Genomic DNA, 22,050 nt, shown 5'->3' on the forward strand with positions numbered 1-22,050 from the left:
CTGCTGGAGTTTATAGTAAAAATAATCTACACCCTTATTCATGCATGCAGCACCATATTCATGGTTTTGTAACCAAGTCAAGTCGAAAGTTGCACTTTGCTAGACAGCCGCCCGCCTTGGATGCAAACCTCACCAGCATTTGTGTAGTGGAGAAAGTAAAGTGCGCTAAATCTCGGTGACCATTCATTCAAAGGACATTGAGATTAAAGGATAGCCAAGAAAACGGTTTGGTTTGTGACGCTGACTGCGTTTTCGGCCAAAGATCGATCCTACATTCCAACGTCGTTTCAACTTCAACGCTGCACTTTCTCCGTCTTCGGTTTTTACGGGTACGTGCAAGATATTTTTTTTGTCTGAATTAAAGCTATGGTAAATTTTGAATTGTAAGTTTAGTTTAGGAGATACAGTGGTCGCGGAAGCTATGGGGACTTCTGGGTTCCACGTTCCAACATCATAGTCGTTACCCTTCAAGGATGCACTTTCTCCGTCTTCTTTTTTTACGGCAACGTGCAAGACATTTTTTTTCTTCTGAATTAAACCCCTGGTAAATTTTGAATTTCAAGTTTAGTTTAGGAGATACAGTGGCCGCGGAAGCTGTGGTGACATTAATCTCTTTCATACTACAGATTTTTTTAACAAAATTTCTCTTGTGTACGATATCGATTTCATAATTACACCTGGAAGCAACCTATTAAAATTTTCATGATTTTCTATAAAACACGGAATATTTATTTCAACCAGTTTCCTAGTTTTGAGTTTTTTGACAAAAAAAAACACGAAAAATTTACTTTTTAACATTGATTGATATTGGGAAAAATTCCAAAATTTGTGAAAAAAACATCCAGAAAAATCCACTTTTTCTGAAAGTTTTATTCTGGAAATTCTATTCTCTGTGTCCCGATGCTTCCGCGGCCACTGGTTTCCCATAAATCTATATGTGCACATATAACACACCGCATGCATACATATTTACTTTCACTTTATGCATTTGAATAAAGCCGTAGTTTGGTACGTACGTAGTTTATCTAAAATGTTACGTTTACTGTTATATACGTCTCACTTCCACAAGTGTGTTGCCATTACGGTTTCTTGAGTTGAGGTTGAGAGAATTGGGGAGGCCACCCCCACGCGTGTCATATCGGATCAAGAGAGACGACAAAGGTGACACAAAGTGAGAGAAAGTTTCAAAGTCGAAAACTATAACTGCATGAAATTGTTCTTTCATATCTTGGTTTCACATGAGTTTGAGAAGCCTCATGTTTTTTTTAGGAAATCATGCCCCTCAAAGCGTGCCCTCCGAAAGGATAAGTGGTTTGGTTTGGTCTGGTTTGGGCAAAGTTGAATTTTAAATCGTGCATTTGTTAGTTATGTAACCCCTGCAAATATATGAATACGTACACACTGTCAGTCACTAGCTTCTCTTACAAGGGACGTCTCTCAACGGATGCTCTCAGATTTTGGGCAAACTATTATTAATCGATTATAAATTTAATTAGTATGAAATTTGCGAAAGACGTGTCCTCCAAATGGGAACGTTTGGCAGAGATATTTGCATCCGAAGAGGAGAAAACGCTCCTTAAAGTCGACAAATTTTACACTTTCCAAATTTACTGCGCGTTTTCTCTTCTTCGGATGCAAATATCTCGGCCAAACGTGCCCATTGGGAGATCGTGTCTTTTGTAAATTTCATACTAATTAAATTTGTCATCAATTGACACTAATTTCCCAAAAATCTGAGAGCATCCGCTGAGACACCTCCATTCTACCTTATTTTTTACAATTCAACTCTCCAAACCAAGCCCAAAACGGGCCAATTTTATGCCATGCAACATTGTGGCTCGAGCGAAGAGGGTGATACGATTGTGTCAAGAGACGCACAATGCATTTGTACGTTGCCAGCTAAAGAAAGATTTTCCTTCCTAGCGAATGAATGGAAATAGTTAACGGTTCGTTGTTGGATATGTGATCTCCATTTTATGGGAAATTGAGAAAAGAAAGTAGAGAATTGTGACTGTGAGAATGAAGCCTTCATCTGAATGACAATGAAGGTCTTGAATAGTCTCCTTGTCCTGCTGCATTTACACCAAAAACCAAGACGTAGACGCAAAGATCGGTTTCTTCTTCTTCTAAACTAAACAGTGGCCGCGGAAGGTGTGGGGGCATGTGGGGACATTAACATTGTTAACATTGTGGGATAGGGGAGGCCGGGATTTATATAAGATGGGGAGATGATGCGGACAGCCGAGGAAGCTGTGGGGACATTAACAGTGCAGGATAGGGGAGGGAAGGGTTTACATAAGATGGGGAGATGATGCGGACATCGAACAACCGTGGGGACATTGCCCCCCTGTCCGCGGCCACTGTTGCTTCTAAAATGAGAGTTCAACTCTTCTACATTCCGAATGGCACATGTGCATGCAATGCAAAACGAATAATGTAATGCAACCAAGGAATGAGTTCAATTCATGAATGTAAATACTATAAGGATTGGAATTGTATGGGTAAGAGAGCGAGACAGAATGGGGAGAGATTATGCGGGATGTTGCCTCATGCCACGATTTGGTGTCAGGTATACGAATACATAGTGCTTCTATAGGATTTGGTGCTTGTGCCCGATTACTTAGTGCTTTATGTAGAATTTGGTGCCTCTATCCGAGTAATTAGTTATTATAAAGAATTTAGGAATATTCAAAGGTGCTGCGGGGTTGGAAATAAGTATTGTGAAATACAAAGTTAAGTTCAAGTTTTGTACAACCTAAAGCGACATAAACTCAATACTTGACAGAACTATCATTTTTAACAATAAGCGTTAATACATTTCACGAATAACTAAAACAATCAGTCCCCATTAAATAGAATGTGTTTACTTAAACGTTGGCGAATTTGAGGTTTATTTTACAATTTTCGTTTATCATAAAAGTAAAACCTGATCCTTAAAAAATTGCACGAGCTTTATAGTAAGGGTTTCTTGGGACGCTGGTTTCGAGTAAATCTTAGCTGGCTGTGGGACGGCGGAGCTAAATAATTCTCTGGCAACCGTTGGTTTTACTTGTCGTTTTGGTGTGCTTGGTGGGGACGTCAGAGTGTCAGATTTCCTTCCTAGAATATTAAAATTTATCTTTAGTCTCATTGTTAGCCTTTCAGGGTGTTAAAATTTAAGTACTGTAGGTCACGTTGGATTGGGAAGCTTGGGTTGTTGATGGGCTAGCCAAGTGGTTCTTTATTTCGTTGTGGTAACTGTCAAATTTATGATAACAGTTGGGGCAGCAAACCATAAGGTGGTCAGAAACAAATCCGCGTTCTCGAATGTGTGGAGCTGTTAAAAAATCCTTAGGTTAATCCCAAGATCAATAGGGTTTCATGTAAAAATGATGTTCGTTAATCTTACGAGTTTGGACCGAGAGTTCCATATTCTGAGAATCCGGGTTAGGGCTCGATTGCACACAATAGGTGGAAAAAGCGTTAGGAAATAAACGACTTCGATTGCCAACACTACTAGATACCACCTCGAAATGCAATGAACATACCATGGAGGCATCACTGTTCCCCCAGTTTTCGTCGTTCACCAAACCTCTTACAAAATCCAACCATTACTGAAGTCGATCGGGGGCTTTTGGAAATTTAAAAATTTAGTAAATAAATTTTCGTACATAAATTCATAATTATTACAACGATCGAAGGAATTAAAATATCTGAACATTGATATTCCCGGAGGTAAACCGTAACGCGATTTGCACCCAGGCACGGATCATGTTATGTGACAATTTGAGTTCTGTCAAAAATATAATTTCAGAAAATGCTAAATTTAAATGAACAAAATTGTAGTATTTGCCAGTATTTAGATTAATTGTAACGATAATTTGAAAAAAAGCTGACAAACACAATATTTGTACACATAAAATCAATACTGTACTCAATTCTTACAGTAATGGTCACCCGGAGCCTATGTGGGGGTGACTACAAGTGATATATTTGTAACTATGCTAATTCTCAAAAACACGGGGTCCAGGCACCAAGTTATGCAACACAAAGGCCTAACTCTGCAAAGGTTTATGACAGCCCCATCATGGTGCTGGATGATGACCCATCCAGCCACAGCGTGACACAAATATGCATACACTTGCATAATGTTATTATAAATTAGTTTAAAAACATTGCAACGCAATTAATCAATTTATAAAATAAATCAAACCGATACAAGTATTGTTAAATTTTTCACCATTTCAGAGTTACGTATTTTGCGGGTATCCCCTTTGTCGAAATAAAATAAAATCTCCTTTATAACGCTAGATGGAATCAGATGCACAGTCTGTCTCTCGTGAATCTACTGGTTAAGATATAAGTTGGCCAATCCCTATAGTATTTACATTCATGGTTCAATTTGTATTTTTCGTCGATCTCGTTTCTTTATTCGTATAAATAGTACGTCTGAAAGGAAATTTGTTGTATTATCATGGCCCATCGGCATGTATGAATACGGTTGCATCACAAATCATCCATTTTTCACTTCCTAGTAAGATTTCGACATCAATACATTCGCAAAAAATGTACAATGGGAATAAACCTAACATATTTTACGGCATGGCTTACATCTTAAACTCCTATTTTGAATTTAATACGTTTCTACACGTGTATGTAGCGGTAATCCTGTTTTACTTGACTACCTATTTACGTATTTATAGGAATTAGTATATGTAGAACGCTTATTCTAATAGGATAACTTAAATTCTCGGTCGACTAACAATGTATCCGTAATCACATCGACAAGCTCCTTCCATCCAGCAAAATATTTATATCACAATAACTTTCTGACTAGTTAACTGCGCGCATATAACTTTTAAGCCCGAATACACAATGCCCATTCTCAGAAGGCTAAAAATGTCCCGATAAATGCATTCTTTGAGTCAAAAACATCGTTAAAACAAATTCTTAAAGGTTTGATTCAAAGTTTTGAGTTAAGTCGTCGTCACATTTCTACCCCATGCCAGGCAAATGCATATTTACGGCAGCTCATTCTTTTGAATGCGTACGTACATATCCACATTTCTCTTAAAACTCTAGCGACTTTTTATGCAAAACTTATCCTACTAACGATCCCCTCCACCTTGACGACGAAACGACGATGACGACTTTTCACCCTTTTGTAACAACGACAACTTATGCAAGACGACGGTGTTACGTACGTAGGGTTGCGATGTTATGAAATCTGCTCAAAATTGACATTGACTCGAATTCAGTTTTACTCATTCTAGTTGATCTAACAGAATGGAAATTCAATCAAAGATAATTCAAACCCACGCCACGCCACTACGCAATGAAAATCATAACGTCACTTATGTAGCTACATTTATTTACCCGCAGCAGACGACAAAACCACTCAACGAGATGAAACGAAGAGTAGCAGCAACCTTGAATACCTACCGATCAGACAGACATAGACCAGTCAGAATGCATTTATGATGACACAGTGGCCGCGGAACCAGAGGGACAATGTCCCCACGGTTGTTCGATGTCCGCATCATCTCCCCATCTTATATAAACCCCTCCCTCCCCCATTCTACAATATTAATGTCCCCACGGCTTCCACGGCCACTGTTATCAAGTATCATTTTGTAATGACATCACTTCCCCATCCCAAAAATGTGTCCATTTAACACAAAAAAATGCTGAATGATTCAAGTAAAATTTTCGGATTACTCATATCCATATTCCTGATTTGGTCCATTGTTCCCTCGTTAAGAAGTACTTACCTCTGTTGCGTCATCAATCTCATACGAGGATAAAAAAAGGTAGGCATGTGACACAAATAATTGAGGTGATATCACTCATTTGTAGGTAAGTAGCAAAGGAGTCAAGTCAGTAGTGCATACCAGATCTGCTGCTGTAGCTTCATCCATTCATATTAAGCTACGTACGTATCCTCACCGCTAATTTAGAGCCGGTTATATGTATTCCATTCTGTTCTCTTCCTTAATGCTTTGCTTTGGTAAAATTTCCCATTCGTTGGTTTCATAGGATTCTCTCCCCGTGTGCTAGGGCAAAAAGCAGTTTAATAGATATACCAACCAAGGTTGTCTTCTAATGTGTATCTACACATTAGCGAGGAATATGTATAGAGGATGCATGGCGATAAATGAAACCTGGAGCTGGAGCTGATGGTATGCAGCAATGGATGGTTTGCTTAAATGCAATGTATGGAATTGAATAAGACGAATGAGCAGGAGGGAATAAGCACCCTCCATCCAAACTTCTGTTGCAAGTCCAGATCGCATCTTTTCCTACTCCTGCATAAAAACACTTCTGTACATACATCCAGCATTTATAAGAATCTGGACTTGACTCCACTTTAGTCAATATCTTGGTAGGTATACACACCAATTCTTTCCTCAAGCAGTTTTGTTACCCGACTACTGACCATGTCGTAATGTTCCTTAGCATGGTGAAAATCCCTCGCTCACAAAGGAATACAAGAAGCCATTGGAGCGACAGTACTACCTGCATTTCGTAAAAATCTACTGCATCTTCCAATACTTATTGCCCCGCATACCGCCCTATGTAATACCACGGACGGTAGTAAAATATCTGTAATAATAGAATGGATGGACAACATGGTCACGAATTCAGACCTCTCTTAAAGCTTACCCTCTCCTACACTTAAAAGATTCGTATAAAGGCAAAAAACTTCCCCAAAACGGGGCAAAATCGAGCCTAAAAAACTTTTTCTCTGAATGGTTACATGAAGAATTTCCAGAAAAACGCTCAGTGAGTGAGTAAGTGTTGAATCGGAATATAAGCGTGTAACCGAGTAATAAGTCTGTTAACAGAGGTGTCCTTATATTCACCAAGTCGTCCATGGTTGGTTAAAAAGGGGTGAATAAGTTTGTAATGTGTAGTGATATTCATTCGTGGTCTGGTGGTAAAGCATGTATGCATGCACATAAAATAAGTGAGATGCATACATGTACAGTACATACTGGATGCACTGCCTGACTTCTTGATGATGAGATGAATAGTCTCGAAGAAAACAAGTCAGTCGACAATCCAGTGTGTTGGATGGATCATTACAAAAGCTTCATTCTCGAACTTCACAATCTGGACGGATCCGGCTTAGAATTCTTTACTTTAATACACGTTACTACATTACGACACCCTTTAACTTAACCAGTTTTCGTTGGTCGGTTAAGTTTTTAAACATCATCATTTTTTAACATAAATGGTCAAATTATTTTTTTTAAAGACGCTCTAAAATTCATGATAAACTACCACAAGTCATAAGTGGTTGTTGGTTAATGTAAAGTAACGTAAAGTGTAAAATATTTTACATGTTTGTTCAACTGCATGGTAGACCAGAGGACCAGATGTGTTTTTGTTTGTAAAGTAGGGAGAGAAAAAGATACAGAATGTTTTGGAAATTTACACCAAATGCAACAAAGTGAACCAACCTTATTTATTTTTTTTAAGGGGGGAAGAATTCGGCAAGAATTTTGGTTTTAGTGTGGTTTGGTTTTAAAACATGTTCGTTTGATCGCTAAGTTTTGTGCTGTGGGTTTATCTTCAAGACGGAATTTTTGTGTGGAAGACTCTGTAAAAAAGGTGCATGGTCGCGTTGTTTATGAAAAAATTTTACGTGGCGTGGCGAGTGATTAGACAATCATTTAGCGAAAAAACCATCAAGTCGACCGCATTTATAAGGCTCGACATTGACTGACTGCCCTAACCTTACATTTTACGTATTTGCATATTTACATACATACCTGTTCCCTCCTCGTGTTAAGTAATCTTATAAATTCGAGTTTGGATAGTTTTTATCGGCACAAATAGCTTACCTATTCGTTTCGTTTCGTCTGACCCCGAAAACTTTTCGTTTTTGGTGAACTCAACCACATTCTTTGTTGAAGAATTGTGTAAACTATGTGCTGTACGTAATAAAAGATAAACTGTGCTGTGGAATAGTTCTTTTTCCAGGGAAGAATTATATAAGTCTGGTTGGGATAAAGTGAGTTCAAGAATTTGGAAGGAATTCGCATTAATTTTTCTCAACTTTATGACTCAAACCTTTCAGAAGGAAGAATAAGAACATTCAGCAAAATTAAAGGTAGGTATTAACTATTTGTTCTATTTTTGTGCGTAAAAATAACTGGACACTGTAAAAAATGCGGTACAGTGACATATTTACGTAGTGGTATTGATTTGGTAGTAATTTCCTACCGGAATGGTAGTAGGTAGTTTGTTTCTAAATACGTGGTAAATTTTTCATTACCTCCTGAACCGTATTACCGGTAGAGTCATATATACTCTGGTCAGTGGTAATAATTTTATACCAGTTTCCTAAGAGTGTGCACTTTTCCTTGTAAAGTTGACAGTGTTTTCTGGAATTTGTGAATATACACATCAATTGATCCCATTATTCGTGCCGTCTTCCTTTATTATTCCCGTTCGTTCCTAAGCGGAGAAGTTAATGTAGAATGTTCGGAAGCATATTTACACTGTTAAAAATCTGGTAGAGTCAGATATATACTCCGAACTGGTATTTCTTTGGTAGTAATTTCTTACCGGATTAGTAGTACATAATTTGTTTCTGAGTGGTAAATTTTTGCATTACATAACATTACCCGGTGTTAAAAATGTGGTGGAGTCACATACTCATTCCGTACGGGGACTGATTTGGTAATAACTTTTTACCGGATTGGTAATATATAGTTTATTTCTGAGTGGTAAATGTTTCACTACCACGACATTACTAACCGGTAATGCACGTTATTACCAGGACCGATAGAGTCATATACATACTATATTTACAGTAATGATTTACTACCACTTTTCTAAGAGTGTAGTTCAGTTCCTCAAACAGAATATTGAAAATCCGGTTGCAAATATTTTACGACGAGTATCACATTTGATACCGTACATATCATGCCAATTGCTAGTTTGGTTCGGTTTAATGTTGGCCCCGACGATATCACGCAATGTCTCCGTCGGTATCTTCTTCCTTTTCTACGTATTTTGTATGTCTATCTATACCCGCATAAATTATGAATTCTCCAGACTTATCATTACGCTGGGTAAGAAAAACAAGGTGCGATGCCTCGTTTGCTCCCTGCTGGAAGAACTTTGTTGGTTGGTGTCATGTTGCTAATTTAATGGCCAAGTCGAGATAATAGTAGTAAACAATATGCAGATTGTACGTAGCAGGCGATGGCTAAAGGGTATGAGCTAATGGTGAAGGAAAACTTGCATAAAATTTTACTGGGCGATGTATTAATTACATCCGAGTGACTACAAAAACAAGGGTACGATTAGACCTCGCGTTTTTAAAGGCGAGCATGCCATCGTGGGTACAGTGGCCGCGGAGGGTGGGGAGGGGACAGAGGGACAATGTCCCCACGGTTGTTCGATGTCCGCATCATCTCCCCATCTTGTATAAACCCTTCCCTCCCCCTATTCTACAATTTTAATGTCCCCCGATGTCCCCTTTTCAGGTTCCGCGGCCACTGACTAAATAGCTGGAGGAATGTTACATAACCTTCTTCTTCTACGCAACAGTATGTTTATTAAGCCCCAAGAAAGGGTTGCATAAATTAGCGGAAATTCAGTTACAGGTCATTGCCAAATTTTGCATAATATGCAAATACGAAAAAGCGGTAATATTTCTCCCGCTAACTTCATTTTAAAATTTAAGCTCCATTTTTCTGTGTCTCGTTGCACAAAATAAGTTTGTAAAAGGTCTTTGTAAAGAAGAAAAAGTAACCGGTAGTGCCCTGAGGGTTGCGGTTGGTTGTTGTTGCTGAAGGCTGTCTCGAGCCCTTAGTCTACCTTTCTTCTCTCCATTTTATTTTATTTTACGTTACACGAGACGAACTTGGATTGAAACGTTCCTTAGTTCCTGCAGAATCTTTGGAGAATGGATTTTTCCATGGTCCTACTCAAAGTTGGTGGAGTATAATCTGCTTCCCTCGTGGGAAGTGGTTGGTTTGGTAGTAGGTTAAAAATAAAATATCTATGTACTCAAGTTAAACAAACTTTATTATGTAAGAAGAAAGTAACAGAATGCATTGTGCATATTATGTAACTTTTTACCCTTTAATGCATATACATATATATAATTCATGTCGCGATAATAATATGCAACTTTTTGATCTGATACGGTTTCAAAGAATGTGTGTATATATATTGTTCGTTCAGTGGCCGCGGAAGCTGTGTCGATATGTCGATACATTAAAGCCCTTTAATGTATATACATACACAGAATTTATGTTGCGATAATATACAACTTTGGTAACTTACTTGGTCTGATACAGTTTCAAAGAATGTACTTATATATTGTGCGATCACTGGCGGCGGAAGCTGTGTGGGGATATCTGGGGACAGTAACATTATAGGATAGGGAAGGGACGGGTTTATATAACATGGGGGGATGATGGGGACATCCAACAAAACAACCGTGGGACATTGTCCCTCTGTCCCCACACACCCTTCCGCGGCGACTGGTTCGTTTCCTTCGTAACTCCACGGTTTAGAGCCCACGGAAGGAAGGAAGTAATACGAATGAAATTGAATGGACTGCGGGTCATAATTCTCAAGTTGTAGATTTTATTTTATATTAAACAAGACCTTTAGTTTTTCATTTCACACACAGTTTCTTTCTCCTATATAATTTACATGGCCACCATAAAACACCGGGGCTGACAAACTAATTTTTCCCGACCGAATCTATCTCAGGATGTATTAAAAAGAAACTCGCCACATAACTTGACTTGGCTACTGTTGGGCCCAATTTATCAAGTAGAGCTGGCTCATTCACGTGTGTGTGTGTAATTACGGCAATAAAATGGATTTTGGTAAAGAATATGTAATGAAATGAATACGGTTTTTTGTTCTTGTTGTGGTCGTTTTATCGGGAGAAACGTGTCCCGAGTGTGATGTGCAGCGGGTCACGTGCTATTAGCACCTTGTTATCCGACCTTATCAAACCTAAGCAATAATTCATTACGCCAAATTTCGACGAGTTTTGAATTCCAAAGTGCCCAAAATTCTACATACTAACCTCACATAGATACAGTGGCCGCGGAAGCGGTGGGGACATGGGGGGACATTAACATTGTAGGGTAGAAGGGAAGGGAGGGGTTTATGTAAGATGGGGACATCGAATAACCGTGAGGACATTGCCCCTCTGTCCACACCCTTCCGCGGCCACTGCATGCATACATATTACCCTCCCTGCCTAATTAGTCTATCATATATGCATCTTTATTTCTCCAGCATTTCAGCCAAAATTTTGAATTAGTTGGGCCAATCACCCCGAACTGAACCGACATTACTCATGCAATCTCCTCTCCATGACCACTCGCATGCATGCCGTATGTAGAGCGAACGAACCTCATTTGTCCCGGTTTCCTGTTTTACTACTATTCCGTGATATCTCCGCAACCTGGAGAAAGAAGAAATTAATCACTTTATTACCTTGCTTATATCCAAGGCAAGGTGGTTTCAAGTAGTGGTTTGGGTGCAATTCTAGGAAGGGTCATATACCCCGATTGGCCAGCCAATCTGCTGCCCAACGGTGCTTACAAGGGAGGTCTCCCAGCGGATGCTCTCCGATTCTGGGAAAATTAGTGTCAAAAGATCAAAAATTTAATTAGCATGAAATTTGCAAAAGGCACGATCTCCCAATGGGCACGTTTGGCCGAGATATTTGCATCCGAAGAGGAGAAAACGCCCAGTAAATTTGGAAAGTGTAAAATTTGTCGACTTTAAGGTGCGTTTTCTCCTCTTCGGATGCAAATATCTGCGCCAAACGTGCCCATTGGGAGATCGTGTCTTTCGCAAATGTCATCCTAATTAAGTTTGTCATCGATTAACACTAGTTTTCTCAAAATCGGAGAGCATCCGTTGGGAGACGTCCCTTATTAGTTGGATAATAATATAACGGATACAAATATCCATCAATCCATAATGACGATGAAATGAAGTAGGATTTACTTAATGGTATCGTCCATATGCTCCAATTTCTATTAAACATTATAATATCCCCTAATCAAACATGCTACTATTATGCGTTATGAATGAGGGTAATATATAGGATTTTAAAGGGATGCGAAATAATAGATAGTGATAATAATAAGGCCATAATTTACTGTCGACCAACTGCGGTGACTGGAGTACTGTCACACAACTCTCCCGACCAACAAAGTACCCTCAGGAGGGGAGGTTGTGTACTATCAACTCCCGGATTTCGATGCCCTTTGGATATGTTGTAGTGTCCCATGAATGTACAACAACCCTGAAGTGGTTTGATGCCATGGCCACATTTGCTCCCGCCACACCCACTCAAAGATGCCCAAAAATCGCTTTCACTCTAGCTTTCACTCATTCAAATCCTCGCCAAAAATCCAATTTTACTCCGATTTTGAAATTGCTTTCACCATTATACTCCCAGATAGTTGCTCTCTTATATCCAACATCAAGCTCAACTTTTTTGATGATTATTTCGCAGCCATAATTTGCTTTGTTGACTACCACAACAATGCTAATTCAGAATTTTTAATTTTTAAAATACTAAAAATTTCAAACAGTTGAATTTGATGTTGGATATAAGAGAGCAACTATCTGGGAGTATAATGGTGAAAGAAATTTCAAAATCGGAGTAAAATTGGATTTTTGGCGAGGATTTGAATGAGTGAAAGCTGGAGTGAAAGCGATTTTTGGGCATCTTTGAGTGGGTGTGGCGGGAGCAAATGTGGCCATGGCATCAAACCACTTCAGGGTTGTTGTACATTCATGGGACACTACAACATATCCAAAGGGCATCGAAATCCGGGAGTTGATAGTACACAACCTCCCCTCCTCAGAGCAGCCGCAAAACAAAGGATAATATGGTGAAAGAAAATAGAGCGAGATAGTCCGAAAGTCCAGGCCGGGAGTTGCTTTATTCTATCGAATGTACACTCGAATTATTTGTGCGTGACACCTACCTCATTTGCATATTTTAACGCATTTGGGAGAGGCATAGAGTTTATTCAGCCCGTATCGGAGAAAATGGGCATAGTGAGATTTATGCAAATGAGGTGACAAGCCTAAGTAAGACACAGTACAGTGGAATTATTTGTGCGAGTCACCTCATTTGCATAAATCTCACTATGCCCATTTTCGCCGATACGGGTTTTCCATCTTGAATAAACTCTGCGTCTCTCGCGAATACGTCAAAATATGCAAATGAGGTGACACGCACAAATAATTCTACTGTATTCATATGCGTATTCATACTCTCCATTAATTTTTATATAGCACAACTATATAAGTGGGCTACTAATTTAAATTCTTTGCACCGCGAAACCGTATCAATTGACCCCCCTTGAAAAAACTTGCGCCGCACAAAAATCCCGTATCCAACTGTCTCGCTACATTTAACGAAGAGTACTTCGGCTACCCCCAAAAAGTCCAATCTATTCCGTTTGTCCGTAGTATATTTAAAGCTATTTATTCCATTAATTGTTTCATCAAAGCTTACCCATTCAACCGCACATGCACCACTTGCTCTCTCAGCCCTTGGCGATTGCATTCAGTCTCAAGTGTCACTGCTGCTGCTGGTAGCGGTCCTGGACGCGTAGTCTGATTGGTCGATCTGTATGAAATACATAACTTTTTACCCATTATTATTCGAGATATATGTACGTACTGACTGACTGATAATAGATTAGATGCTGGCCAGCCAGCCAGCTTCACTCGTGCATCATCCAAATTTCATTTGCATCTAATACGGTGAAAAGGTGAAGGGTTTATTTATTTTATGTGTGCCTGCTTCTCTCTCCTCTACCATTCCGTAGAAATTTCATGTTGGTTCATCTTTTTCCTGTGCATCTGTCTATTTACCCAGGACTTTGGGCAGGGGTACCATACCACCGTCAGTGGCCACGGAAGCCGTGGGGACTTTTACATGCATTGTAGGATGTTGGAAGGAGGGGTTTATATCATACCTGTTCACTTTCATTCATTTGACTAACTATGATAGTGAATGAAAATGGATTTCCGGTCATTTGAATGAAAATTATTGAAAGATTTGGTCATTTCAGATGAATGACTGTGAATGAAAGATTTCTCACTCATTTCATTTTTCACCCTATGGGAAATAATACATGGAAATACATGGGATTACATGGGGGGAAGTAAGAAATGAAGTCGAATGAAGTGAAATTAAATGAAATGAAATGAATTTGAACCAAAATTACTGAATGCGAATGAAAATCTTCAGTAAGAAATCGGGATGACTGACTTTTGAATGAAATTTTATGTTTTGAACAGGTATGGTTTATATAAGATGGGGAGATCATGCGGACCTGCTTCCGCGGCCACTGCGTACCATACATGACGTGGCACGGTGCGTCTGTTTCTGTTCTATTTCTCTCTCTCGTCGTCACTGCAATATTTATCCACCTTCACCTTTCCTCCTCTCACAATTTTCAGAGTTAACACGACGGTGGAGGGCTGGCTTCGGGGATGCATTCGTCATTCATCTCACTATCAACATCAAAAAATGATTGACAGACAGTTACCCCGACCAAGTAGTCGGAGGACGGAGGTGATAAGCAGGCAGGGAAGGAAGTGATGAGGAGGGTTGCTTATATGTACATGCATAACACCACCGTCCAGCCAAAACCAAATTTGGATTTGACACCTCAACCTCACTTTTTTTAACAGCTGAACTACATAAATGCAAATGAGTTAATGGCCCCCGGCTAATGAAATGTTGGAGAAAAAGGGTGTTTAAATTTTGTAAATTTTTTACTTTGACACACGAACATGAATGAAGGGAAAAACTCAATCCAATCAAGTAACGGGTGTAAAATAAAACGGTTTGCTGGTAAATATTGGTTCCTATCTACTATACGCCGTGTTCTGTCTGTATCTATCCAGGCATCATTTATCTCATCAGTCATCATCAAGTAATCCATAATCCATTATAACACTGTCGTCGTGCCACTGCCATTTATACACGGACAATAATTTCTCCTTGCCATCATCACCATCGTGCCTACTTTTACTTTCTTTTTTTAGGCGAAGAAACCCCCAAGTAATGGGATATGTACACTCTTAGAAATCCAGGAGTAAAATCATATCAAGCGGTATTCACAAGTAATACAGTGTAGGAATAGCTATTATTGTTCGCTCAAAATTAATATGCAGTAAAAAATCTGAAAGGTAATTTGGGGGATGATTATTTCCCATGGTTAGACTTTAAAAATACATTATTTTCCAACTTTCACCTGATAAGTTAACAAGTTATCAACGCCAATTAACAATTTTGACCATTTGACCTTTTACAAAATTTTGAGGACTTTGCTGCACATTAATCTTGAACTAACAGAAGATATTGCTAAGTTTTTTCCGAGCGAGCGGTATAATCTTAATACCAATCGGTAGCAAGTTTAATAACGAGAAATTAATTAGCGAGTTTTTTCAGATCGGCATAATTTTAATACCGGGAAATCAATACCAGATTTGTAACAGTGTACATATTACGTAACATTAGAAAGTAAGCTGAACAATATTCAGGATCACCTTAACACCACAGTACACATTTCCTTCCCCCACCAACCGTTTATGCAACATTGCGCCATCCCCTTTAATATCTCTCTTCGAACAAAAATATGTATCTACCTAAACTTTCCTTCTTTCTTTCTTTACCCCATCACTCAATCCCGTGTAATGATCCTATTCCGGGGAAAGTAAGGCATAATAGAAAATTTTCATATCCCATTTATCATCTCGTCGGAGAAGCCGTCTTTATACCATCAATATTGTGATGTGACATATTAGCAGCAGCTTGGTTTTCCTCGGCAAATTCAATTGTGTGCATGCCCATATAACAAAATGCGACGACTTTATGCATGTATGTATATTTACATAAATGCAAACAGGTAATAGCAATAATAATCCGAATAGGACGACACATCATCATCGTCGGAGGAGAAAGTTATCGTGGATGGAAGTAATAATGTAATGGCTGCGTTGTTTGGGAGTAGTAAATTGTAAATTCTAATATTTATAGGGCCAACAAAATACCTTCAGTTCTCGGGTAGTGTATAATCAGTGGCCGCGGAAGCGGTGGGGACAAGTGGGGAGATTGACATTGTAGGTTAGGGGGAGGGAGGGGTTTATATAAGATGGGGACATCGAATAACCGTGGGGACATTGCCCCTCTGTCCCCCCACACCCTTCCGCGGCCACTGTGTGCAATGTAATGTAATTCTGTTCACTCTTTTGCATACTCGGTGTTCATGTTCTTTTCTCGTTTAGCAGGAGAAACGCAGGCAGGCAGGGCAGAAACGAATTGCATTTTGCCAACACATTCAACACTTACATTACACTTTGTTCTCTCTAATGTAATGCTGCTGCCTTGTTGAATTGGATAATGTGATGTGAGTCTGGTACATACAAATGTTCGTGTTTTTCGTTGGAGGGTCAGGTTGGTTAGTTGGGTTCGATTTTGCTGCTACATACGTATCGCCATAACCGTACCCATTATAAGAGGCAGTCAGAAATGGAACGGCGTTGTTATTATGCACCTCTGCACCTTTCTCTTACACCCTGGAACCCCGCCTTCTTGCTGGGTACCAGTGGCCGCGGAAGGTGTGGGGACGTTAACATTGTAGGATAGGCCCTTAATTTTTTGAGTTTCAAACTTGCATTTATAGAAAAACTGGACACGGCTATTTTCATTTCGTCAGATTTATTCAGTGGCCGCGGAAGCCGTGGGGACGTTAGCATTGTAGCATAGGGGGAGGTAGGGGTCCAGTGGCGGCGGAAGGTGTGGGGATATTGCCATTGTAGGATGGGGGGAGGGACGGGTTTATATAAGATGCCGACATCGAACAACCGTGAGGACATTGTTCCGCGGTCACGTAGTGTTTGGAATTGTTTACTCTTGACTTTACCAACAGTTGAGACATTATTATTTTTGTGTAGCTTATTCCCCTTGCTGGAAATTCGTGATGTTTGGTCGGCTCAAAGTTTCCACAACAAGTGCTTCCTACTTTCTTCTTCATAAGGCAACGTACTAAACGCACTCGTGGTGAATTGGAGGTGTGTTCTTTTCATGAAGAATGTATTACTTCCAAGTGCACACTGGGCGGGTATGGGTTGCTTGAATTGTAATGTTCCCGGATGAATTTGTAATACATTTTGGAACTGCATTTACTTAGGAATTCAGGAATTTACGATAAACTCGGGGAAGAATTTGGCTCGTGGCGAAGTACAGAATAGTACTTGCATCGCTTCTTCTTCGATATACATAAATACACGTGAACTTTCCTGCTGCACGGTGAAAGTTAAGACTCCCAAGGCAAGAAAATTGCTCTTTCTTCTTCCTCAGAAATTTTGGCTATACGACCACCACCACGACCACAATCCTGCCTGCCTGGCCCGTACGAAGGTAAGGTGTAGATATTGTTAAGTATCGCGTTTCCTACCAAAGCCATGCATTGAATTGCACTTGAGGACTGAACTGACCAAAAGAGAAAGTAGTGCGTCGTGTCGTGTATATGATGCCGTGACGACTTTTCTCTTCTCTTCTTCTGGCCTGCACACATTTCTTCACGAGCTGAACTCGTTCTGTTTTGTGTGTGTGAGACGAAAATGAAGGCACAAGAGAGGAGAAGACTGCAGTGCATATTGAGGATCGGACTTTTTGGAAGCAGAGAACCCACAACCAACTTGGCTGGCTCAGTTTCTCTCCAGTCTTTCCCAACTCAACATCCGTCGCTGCACGCGTTTCTTCTCTTTTACGGATCGGAGTAAAAAGAGAGCAAATCCCAGGTTGCCTGCAATACGACAATATTATATTGTCTCAAACAAAAAAAAGTTCTCACTTACACGACACCAAAATCTGTGCAATTTAGCCCTTGAAATCTACAACATTGTGACAAAATAGGAGAGAAAGTTGGCTTGGTTTTTGGTTTTGGGGTGGTGAAAGCTGATTCGAGAGAGATTCCAATCCTGTACGACGACAATTGCAGGATCCAATTACACTTTCTCTTGGTGAAAGTCAAGAACACACACACGGTACACGGTTTTTTTAGCAAAGGGACAGATCGTATAATAGGTACGAGGGTGGTGCACTTAATTTCCTGGTGGTGGTGATCGTAGTTCTCGTACATTTTCTCATTCTCATCCACCTCAGTCGTCTTCCTGCACACAGTTTCTGGGAGAAAAGGGGAAGAAGAAGAAGTACCGCAGCATTAAAAATTAAGGGGAAAGGTTGCCCTCTCCAATTAGTTCTTTGATGTAAGATTACCACTTTCTCTGTAGTCGTGTTCTTCTCGGCGGAAATTGACAAACTTGCACTTTTTCCGTGAGCCAAGTGTGTAAAAGGAAATCTGTGACTCATTTCTCAAACCATATCTCGGGTCACGGTGCAGTTCATCATTGTCCAGTCCACACTTATCTGACTGACTCCTTTATCAATTGCAGTTAGAAAAAAGAGGCTAATGTGACTACTTATTCGAACGCATAAGTGAGTGGAGAAGTAGCTGCAGCATCAGGATGGTCGCTCAGGGGCTCAATTTCTGACTCTTTTCGTTAATGTTGTTTTTGTAACGCGAAACGAGAAATACATAAGTGCGTCTGGTGGTTGGTTATCGTCACGAGGAGGAGAGGATAAATAGTGCTGGACGACTGTGAAGGGTGGATTGTGTGGTTACTGGAAATACGAGTTTATTTGTGTTATTTTTACTGCTGGAGAGACCAGGATTCTGTGTTCTCGGAGTGATACATGCCCCAGGTTCTCGTATGACGAAGTGAATAATATTCCAGTCCAAGTTCCCATTCGCCCCGAGGAAGTGAAATTGTTTTTGTGAAAACTGATATTTTATTTCATCATATTTCAACGTGGCAAAGAAGCCAATCGACTGTAAACAAAGTCATTTTCGGCCTCACACAGTTTTCAATTCGACGAATAACCTATTTTGACCTTAGAGTGAGTTTCAAAACATATTTTGAACCTGCTAGTGAAAGTTTTCACGCGATAAACATTAACCAGACGACTGGTTAGTATTCGGGCTTCAGGATAACAGAGGGGCTCGTTAAATGGATAATTGCAAAGTGTAAGAATAACCAAGTTTCAAAATTTTGAGAATAACTTTCACCTATTTGTATTTATCATTCATGAAGCAATCAGTTCATGAAAAGTTGGACTCTTATGCAAAGTATGAAATCTTTCATGAATTTGTTCTACGTGGTTTAGTATTAAAGAGAGGAGAGGAGTGGCCGCGGAAGGAGGAGGGGGACAGGGGGACATTTTGTCAGAAAAATTTTATCTTCCCCAAAAGATTCAGAAATATATCCTATTTTCTCCTTGTTAATAAAGCCCTCCTCTTATCACCAAATGGTTATGTCCCCACATGTCCCCCCCCCCAACTTCCGCCGCCACTGAAACAGACATCCGAAGAACACGGTGATTGACGTCTCTTACTTGTTGTGAGTGAGTAAATAGTTAATTTATATGTATCTCACTCGCGGATGGATGTGGGACGGTCGGACAGAGCGTCTAAAAATTTGTTATATGCTTACTTACATATTTCTTCTTCTTCTTCTTATGCAAGTGAGCATTAAACCGGGGTGAAGTTTATCTCCAAACTTTGTAAGATGTGTACTTGAGCCTCCTTATTTATGTAAGGGGAACGTTACTCGATACATATTTAGAAGAGGAGAGAAAGTTGTGGGGACCAAGTAATCCTAAGTTGAAATCATTGCGTGGCAGTCAACCAATCCTGATGAATATTATATTAGTCAAGCAATTTTCTGAACTGGTTTAGTTTTCAGAAACGAGTCGACCAAATCTGAATGGTAGAAGCTTATTCTTTTTCCGGAGTCATTTCTCTCTTTCCAATTCCAATAGGGAATGTGTAGCATTCATATTTCAGAATTTGGTTTGTTTTAGATATTAAGGAGTGAAGCCCCTTTATAAGATTGTTACATCTGTCTGTCCGTCCGATAAGACTTGAACCAATGCGAATTTGGACATGAGGTTTTTGTTGCAACGTGTTTCTCATTTTTATGGGGACGACGAGGTCGAAGGTCAGACCGTCTCGGGTTTCACCCTTTGGTTACATGCGTTTGTAAGTCTGTCCGTCCGATAAGACTTGAACGACTGCGAATTTGGACATGCGTTTTTTCCTAAGTTCTATGGGGACGACGATTTCAAAGTTAAGACTCAGGTCTCGCCCCTTGGTTACATTCGTTTATAACCATTTATTCTTTTGACTTGTGACCATTCCTTCTTTCCTATTTATTTGGTCGTGGTCGTCGTGGTGCAGTCAATGCAGTAGAAAATCGCCACCAGATTGAGCAGTACGTATGTACATACATACAAATAACCAGAATCCATAAAACTATGGTGCCCATGCAGAATATGAAATACGTCAAACGCAGAAGTCCTTCCACGCTGGTGATGGCGTGCTAGGTCAGACAGAGAATTGAGTTGAGTTGAAGAGATGACTCCTCTAATTCAAGACCAAAGAGAAAGATTTCCATCCATTCTGCTTCGTGTTGTTTTGTTCCTCCTGTGAAACAGTGGCCGCGGAAGGCGTAGGGACATTAAAATTGTAAGAGAGGGGAGGGAGGGGTTTGTACACTGTTAAAAATCTGCTAACTAGATACTCCGTGCTGGTACTGATCTGGTAATAATTTCCTACCGGATTGGTAGTAAATTGTTCCTGAGTGGTAAATTTTTCATTACCATAACATTACTGAACGGGAATTCCGGTTAATATCAGTGTCGCATATGTACTCCGGTAGGTAATGATTTAATACCAGTTTTTGTATAACATGGGGAGATGATGCTGACATCGCATAAATTGCCCCTCTGTCCACACCCTTCCGCGGCCACTGTTTCTCTATGGAATCTAGAGAAGGGTGCAAAAGTAAACTGTTACACTAAACTTTCTCTTGAGCAGAATACGAAAAGGAATAGTCGCCGCATTGTATATTTTAATGTCCCCAGATGTCCCCATACAGCTTCCGCGGCCACTGTTCCTCTATGAAATCTGGAGAAGGGTGCAAAAGTAAACTGTTACACTAAACTTTCTCTTGAGCGGAATACGAAAACAACACAACTAAAAACAGTAGCCGCCGCATTGTATATTTTATTTCAGTCTGGTTGGTTAGCTTATTTTCTACGAATCTCTTCAGTCCGTTTGATGATAAGTATGCACAAGGCCGCAGTATTTAATATTGATTAAAGCTCTTGTGATGATGATGATGATAGGGCTTTTGATACTTGGACTTTTGTTGCTCTCTGAAACTGACGGTTGATTGTTCTCTGGTCTGTTCTGACTGAACTGGGACAAGGAAGAAGAAGAGGAACAAAGCTGTATAAATAAAGTGAACGTAGTACATATTTACTACTTGTGTATATATTCGCCTCTTCCTAAATATTACCCGGCCTGGAATAAAACCGAGCTGTAAAGTGTAAAGTAGGGGAAAGTTAAATATTGTTGGTTGGTTTGGTGGGTTAGGCGGATAATGTGGTGTCGGTCAGGGGCCGCGGAAGGTGTGGGGGACATCGGGGGATATTAACATTGTAGGATAGGGGAAGAAAGGGGTTTATATACTTAAGATGGGCAGATGATGGAATAATCGTGGGGACATTGTCACCCTTCCGCGGCCACTGAACTCTCAGTTTGTTGTACTCTTTCTGTGGTGGTACGTTGAGTTTTATTTTATTTCCGACCGAAAACTTTCCACTGTTCTGTTGACTTTTAAACTATTGAGGCAAGACAACTACCCATTTTGGGTTGAAATACTTTCCACTCTGGGTTTCGTTTCGGCTCCACTTAAAAAATATAAAGCATGCATCGCTTCCTCGGTTTGTTGGTTGGGTAAAGATTGCACTACGTAGGTCCTCCCCAGAATGTAAATAAGTGTATAAAATGTTTCGTAATTCTATTTCCAGCAAGAGTAGGATATCCGACTTTTGAGCGGGTGGGTGGTGGGTGTTGCACCGTTTGTTCAGAATCAGTGGCCGCGGAAGGGTGTGGGGACATAGGGGCAATATTT

At 40.0% G+C, this 22,050-nt stretch overlaps 1 protein-coding gene across 4 annotated transcripts in view; it reads left to right on the top strand.

The window, feature by feature from the left end:
* Nucleotides 1-6,600: 6,600 nt before the first annotated feature.
* Nucleotides 6,601-22,050, top strand: part of LOC110856326 — a 71,883-nt gene continuing 56,433 nt past the window's right edge. The window contains exons 1-2 of one of the 4 annotated variants that reach the window (XR_004836234.1): nucleotides 6,601-7,996; nucleotides 8,063-8,095. The gene's annotated coding sequence lies outside the window, so the exon portion shown is untranslated. Of the gene's footprint in view, nucleotides 8,096-17,720; nucleotides 19,098-22,050 lie in introns of those variants that run through there. The other 3 variants (XR_004836233.1, XM_022104811.2, XR_004836235.1) reach the window with 3 other exon arrangements.

Source organism: Folsomia candida, unplaced genomic scaffold, assembly GCF_002217175.1.
Source record: "Folsomia candida strain VU population unplaced genomic scaffold, ASM221717v1 Fcan01_Sc015, whole genome shotgun sequence".
NCBI classification, from domain to species: domain Eukaryota; kingdom Metazoa; phylum Arthropoda; class Collembola; order Entomobryomorpha; family Isotomidae; genus Folsomia; species Folsomia candida.